This window comes from Adiantum capillus-veneris, chromosome 8 (genome assembly GCF_014529385.1).
Source record: "Adiantum capillus-veneris isolate H3 chromosome 8, ASM1452938v2, whole genome shotgun sequence".
NCBI lineage: Eukaryota > Viridiplantae > Streptophyta > Polypodiopsida > Polypodiales > Pteridaceae > Adiantum > Adiantum capillus-veneris.
This window is the reverse complement of record NC_140938.1, coordinates 92,164,990-92,171,140: the sequence shown is the minus strand read 5'-3', so window position 1 is coordinate 92,171,140 and position 6,151 is coordinate 92,164,990. Positions and strand designations below refer to the sequence as shown.

The 6,151-nt window shown below is 40.8% G+C and overlaps 1 pseudogene; it reads right to left on the bottom strand.

Annotated features, from left to right (window-relative positions):
• Positions 1 to 4,038: 4,038 nt before the first annotated feature.
• Positions 4,039 to 5,915, bottom strand: LOC147452557 (uncharacterized; annotated as a pseudogene).
• Positions 5,916 to 6,151: the final 236 nt, after the last annotated feature.

Genomic DNA, 6,151 nt, shown 5'->3' with positions numbered 1-6,151 from the left:
CATGCATAGGTGATTGCATCTGGAAGCAAGCCTTTACTTTGCATCCGTTGAAAACGGCTCATATGTTCTTTTCCAAAGTCATGTTGAATAAATCCTGGAATTAGCGCATTCCAAGAGATGACATCCCAGATGGGAGACCTTTTTGTGTTTTCATGAAGACGTTGCATTTGGCATACATGTCGACAAAAGAACTACCAATGCCAGATAGTTTCTATAACATCCCTTGAAAATAGCCCACAGTTTCCTTGCCAGCATCCATGTTAAAACTTGGGCATATCTGATAATGAACGCGCTACAAGTGACTACATGCTGCATATGAGCTCATCAAGAAATTATCTTGCTATTATGCCAAAGCGTTGCCAACGTAGGACATGGTTCTCCAAAAGCCTTGGACTGGAAATCTCATTCTAAAGTAGGCCATGGTTCTCCAAAAGCCTTGGACTGGTAATCTCATCCTAAATTCCCCCACCAAGCAAGACATGGTTCTCTAGAAGCCTTGTTCAAAGAATTGCCTATTAGGACATGGTTATTCAAAACCCTCGGATGACCAGCCGGTGTGATGATGTGCATATCTGTCCAATGGCACACCTCAAGTTGCAGGAGAGGTGAGTATAGATGTACCTTGGGCATATAATGAATACATCATTTGAGATTCAAAGAAGATGTTTCCGATAGAAAGCCACCTTCATCTACAAAGCTTTTGAAGGTGTCGTCCATGTCATACTCAAGACATGCTGAACTTGACTATGTCTAATGATTCTGTTGATCTCAGAATGCCTCAGAGCAAGGCATATCTCTCCAACAACCCCTGACTAGCAATCTCATCCTGAGTTCCCCCATCCATGTCAATGTCGTGCACAATGCCACATGCCTTAAAGGTAAGCATAGATGATTTCATCTGGAAGTAGGCCTTCACTTTGCATCTGTTGAAAATAGCCCAGAGCTTCTTTGCCAGAGTCATGTTGGGAAAATCTTGTAATCAGCATGTTCCAAGAGATGACGTCCTAGACATGAAGTTCTTTTCCAAAGTCATGTCGAACAAATCCTCGAATCAGTGCATTCCAAGAGATGACATCCCAAAAGACAGGAGACCTTTTCGAGCTCTCATAAAGATGTCACCTTTGACATACGTGTCGACAAAAGCTCTACCAATGCAAGACAATTTCTGGAACAACCCATGACTAGCAATCTCATAGTGAATTTCTCTCAGCAATGTGACCATCTCGTGCAATGTTGCACGCTGTCAAGTTGCAAAGCCTTCACTTTACATCAGGTGGAAACATCCCTGAGCTTCTTTGCCAGAGTTGTGTTGGGGATATCCTACAATCAACATGTTCAAACAGAGGACATTATTGCTCTTCATACCCTGAAATCGACATGTAATGCTCTTCATCTAGTGAGTTTTCCTAATTTTCCCTGATGCTATCAAAAAGCATTTAGCATATGCCTAGCTTTCACAAAGACATTGCATTTGGCATACGTGTCGATGAAAGCCCTACCAATTTGAGACATGTTTCATTAACAACCCATGACTAGCAATCTCATCATGAATTTAGCTCAGCCGTGTCACCGTCTTGCACAATGCCATAGACCTTCAAGGTGCAATGCCTTCACTTCCTGCTAAAAACATCACAGAGCTTCTTTGCCAAAGTCGTGTTGCGCACACCCTGCAATCAACTTGTTCCAAGATACATCTCATACACAAGTATAGTGCAATCAAAAACGTGGATTCTCTCGACCATGCCAGCATCTTTTGCAAAGTCACATGCATTCAAGGTGCATGCATAGGTGATCGCATCCGGAGGAAAGCCTAAATTTCGCATCTACTGAAAACAGCCCAAAGCTTCCTTGCCATAGCCATGTTGGGCATATCCGCCAATAACCACGCTCCAGGTTACCACATCCCTTGACAAGAATTGTTCTTTCATGAGGACACCACATTTGGCATACAGATCGAGCAAGCCACCACCAAGCAAGCCATGTTTCTGCAATAAAAATCATGGATGCTCTCCACCATACCAGCATCTTTTGCAAATCCACATGCGTACAAGGTGCTCGCATAGGTGATCGCATCAGGAGGAAAGCCTGAACTCCGTATCTACTGTAAATAGCCCAAAGCTTCCTTGCCATAGCCGTGTTGGGCATATCTAACAATCAACATGCTCCAGGTTACCACATCCCTTGACTAACAAGAAGCTAATCAAAAATGTTTTTTGCTTTCATGAGGACGCCACATTTTGCATACAGATCAAGCAAGCCATGTTTTTGCAATAAAAAATGTGGATGCTCTGCACCATGCGTTCAAGGTGCACGCATAGGTGATCGCATCAGGAGGAAATCCTGAATTTCTCATCTACTGATAACAGCCCAAAGCTTCCTTGCCATAGCCATGTTGGGCATATCCGACAATCAACACACTCCAGGTTACCACATCCCCTGACAAGAATTGTGCTTTCATGTGGATGCCACATTTGGCATACAGATCGAGCAAGCCATGTTTCTGCATCAAAAACGTGAATTCTCTCCACCATGCCAGCATCTTTTGCAAAGTCACATGCGTTCAAGGTGCACGCATAGGTGATCACATCAAGAGGAAAGCCTGAATTCCGCATCTACTGAAAACAACCCAAAGAACTTGGGGATGCCACATTTCAAATACATAACAACCACAACATTTCCAGGTAAGATATGGTTCTGCAATTTAGATACATGTCAACAAAGCATTCCACAGCCATGTTGAGCAAATCACGAGCTTTTTGTACACACATAAGAACGCCGCATTTGGTATACATGTGAAACCTTCTTCTCTCTGCTAAAATTGTTCTTTTTTCTTTACAGTGATTTAAACTCTTCTTAGTCTTGCCCACTTCAACAAAACACACATCCAACTATGTGATAAAACACAAAAACTTGTCATACATATGGAAAACCAAGATATTTAATCAACATGGGACAATGTATCCCACCACTTTCGCCAACTTACATAAAAGACAGATGAGACAGCAACATCATGCATCTATTTCGTAAAAGAAATTAAATGAAATTTATGTATTACACATTAATCACATTTGGAGTTATTTTTGCAAAAACTAGGAGTACATTAACCATTTGTCTCTCTAAATTAAGTTAATAGATAGCAACTACACAAAACGGTAAATTTACATCTCTTGAGTCTTTATAGACCAAAATGCAGTTGGACGCATAACAAGATAGTAGTGGCCATATAACTTTTGATCTAAGCGCAGCTACAAGAGTTATTCATACAAAAAATTCCAGAGACAAAAATCTTCCCTTAGGCGACAAACATGATGTACTGAACACCTGCATGTATTGCTCCAAGCCATAGTTATGTTCCTGCAGGAAATACAAAATGTAAATTAGAACTTGAAAATTCAAATAAATCTTGAAATATAATTTAGAAATCCTATGCAACAAGCCATACTAAATAAGAAAACAAAAAGAAAGGACAAAGTGAAAGTAGCTCTACCTATCGTTAATGGTCCTTGACAAATTCATTAAAAACTTTCCAATCCATTTCATCAAGTTCATACTTATTCTTGTTGGAATCATATGTGAGGTTTGAAGAGCAATGACACTATCAATATTTATAATATCAAGGTCCGTTAAGTCATATGTAAAGCACCTAGGTCCCTTTGCATTTTGATACCAGCCAAGTTGAACCTCCACCTCTGATGGCCTATTTGAGAGGCTAAAACCTCTCTTGTACTCCACATAGGCTGCACCAACTTTTCTTCTCATCTTTTGAACTCGTCCCAAGTACCAAATTCCATGGCTCTTCGTTTTCCTCTTACCAACTAAAGGTCTTCGCTTGCATGACCTTGTGGATTTTTTATTGGCATCCTCTTGTTCAAAGAATACAGCACAATCGGAGCCAATCCCAAATAAATTCTCATTTGTCCCAGCTTGATAGTTCTCATTCTTGGCATAGTAAACTCCTTGGGGAACCCTCGTAAGTCGATCCTTTGACAATGAGGGATGGCATTGAGTTGACTTACCAATGTAGACTTAAAAATCAACTTATGCTTCTTCCTTTTCATCCAATAAAGAATCAACAACATGTCTAATCTCACTTAAAGCTGCATCATTGTCGCTATCTTCTCTATTTAGCTCTAGATCAGCTTGTTGCTCTTCTTTGTCTGAGTCAGATTCTTGTGCATGTGTATTTGCAAACCCATCTAACCAAGGCTGCAACCACCATGTCATATCATCCTTGCTCTTTGGTTTTTCATGCAATCACTTGAACATTTCTTGTGCATCCTTTAGCCCCTTCTTCAAAGCCTCAATGATTTTATCATCATTGGATACACAATCATGGTCTCCTAAGTTAGCATCTGCCATATTTTGTTTGAGGTTCATCTCCCTCCAAACATGCTCTTTCTTCTTGTGTGCCCTCATAAACAAAGGCCCATCCTCCTTACACTCAAAGTGTGCAAGCCGATTTAAACTCCCAGAAACATGTAGCATATCCATCAAGTCGTATGAGCGTTCTTGACCGACCATGCTCCCGATCTTGCTGAAAACAATTTCAACTCCATCTGAACCTGTAAGATGTAGAGGGCATTTGAGATGTGGGAAGAAATCTCTAAAGAACTTGATCAATAGGACCACAAAATGGCAAGAGAGCTGCACATCCAGAAAAGCCTCCTTGCTTACGAAGTTTGTAGTCAATGTGTATGAGCTATGGTGTATAATCCACAACCTCCAAATTTGAAAGAAAAACGACACTTTTCCTGCAAGGTAAACACGATCTACAAGGTTTAAGTGTGGAGACAGGAAAATGTCAATGTAATCTCCAACAATTTCAAGGTATGCTTGTGTCCCCTGCATACTCCGCTCCTTCCTATGTATTCCATTATTTTCCATTTCTCCCAAACACCATTGCACCTGCCTACAACTTATCCTTTGGGCTCCTGCCCAATTCTGACGGTCATCTCCCCTAATGTCTCCCTCTCTTAGCATATGTTTGTCAATTGGAAACTCGTCATAAACAATAAGAACATGATTTAGAGTGATCCAGACATTTCCAATGGCCAACTGACGCTTAGGCTTGTCAAGAACATTGACTAACTTCTTCCCATTGTGTACAAAGTCTTGGTCATGAAGCCCATAAACTTCATTGCCCATAAGTTTTGCTGAAAGAGGCCATCCATCCCAGCTGATCCCAAAAGAATTTTTAGAATTTTCTACATAGTCAGCAAGCATCAATTTTCTTCGTCGACTATCCCCATCAGATGCATGCCCAATGATTGGACCAATAGTGGGCTTCAACTTCTCATTCCACAAGCTTATAATGGTATCCCATTGCTTGCAAAAAAAACTTGCATCAAATCGATTACAAGTACAATGAATTACAAGGACCAGGCGAGGGAGAGCATCATGCAATGGGTTTGCAAGAAATACTCTTGCATGCCCACCAATAGGACAATTTTGAGACGCATCAACAATTCGCTCATATCCTCTTTTCCCTTCTCCCACTTTGATCATGCATGTTGTCATACACTCATGGGAATCGGATTTATGTCCGTCAAATCCCACAAGCGTATCATCGTTTGGGTTCCACCTGCAAGAAAGGAGTGAGAAGTCAAGCTTAGTTAACTTCACTCTAAAGCAAAAATCTAAATTCATATTTTGATTTAATGAGCACAAGCTTGTGACTATTACCTTATGCGCCTCTTTATGGCGATTTCATCTTCAACTAGAATGAAAGGAACCTTGGACATGATGCTATGCTTTTCTTTCTCCCTTTCATAAACTTTAGCAATCGCATCAAAAATGTAGCCATGTATACCTGGAACAAATTGAGTGGCCTCTCTTTGCCCTCTTTTCGTTGTTGATAAAGATGGTCCATTGAGATTGGAACTTAGGAAGTCATGGAGCCTTGGGCCTCCCCACATCCTTGCAACTTCAAATATTGATTTCGTGTTCTCCCTATATCTTTGACCTGAACTTGACCGAATCATGTTTTGAGCAATTTCTTGCAAAAAGTCCCACAAGGCGGCTTTACCACCAAATTTTTCCAACATATGGGCTTCAATAATATTATTGCTCCTTCCGGTTGAGGGACTCCATGCTTGCTTCTCTTAAAGTTCTGATTCTCACGGAAAGAACAGCAACTTTTTCTTTCACCCAC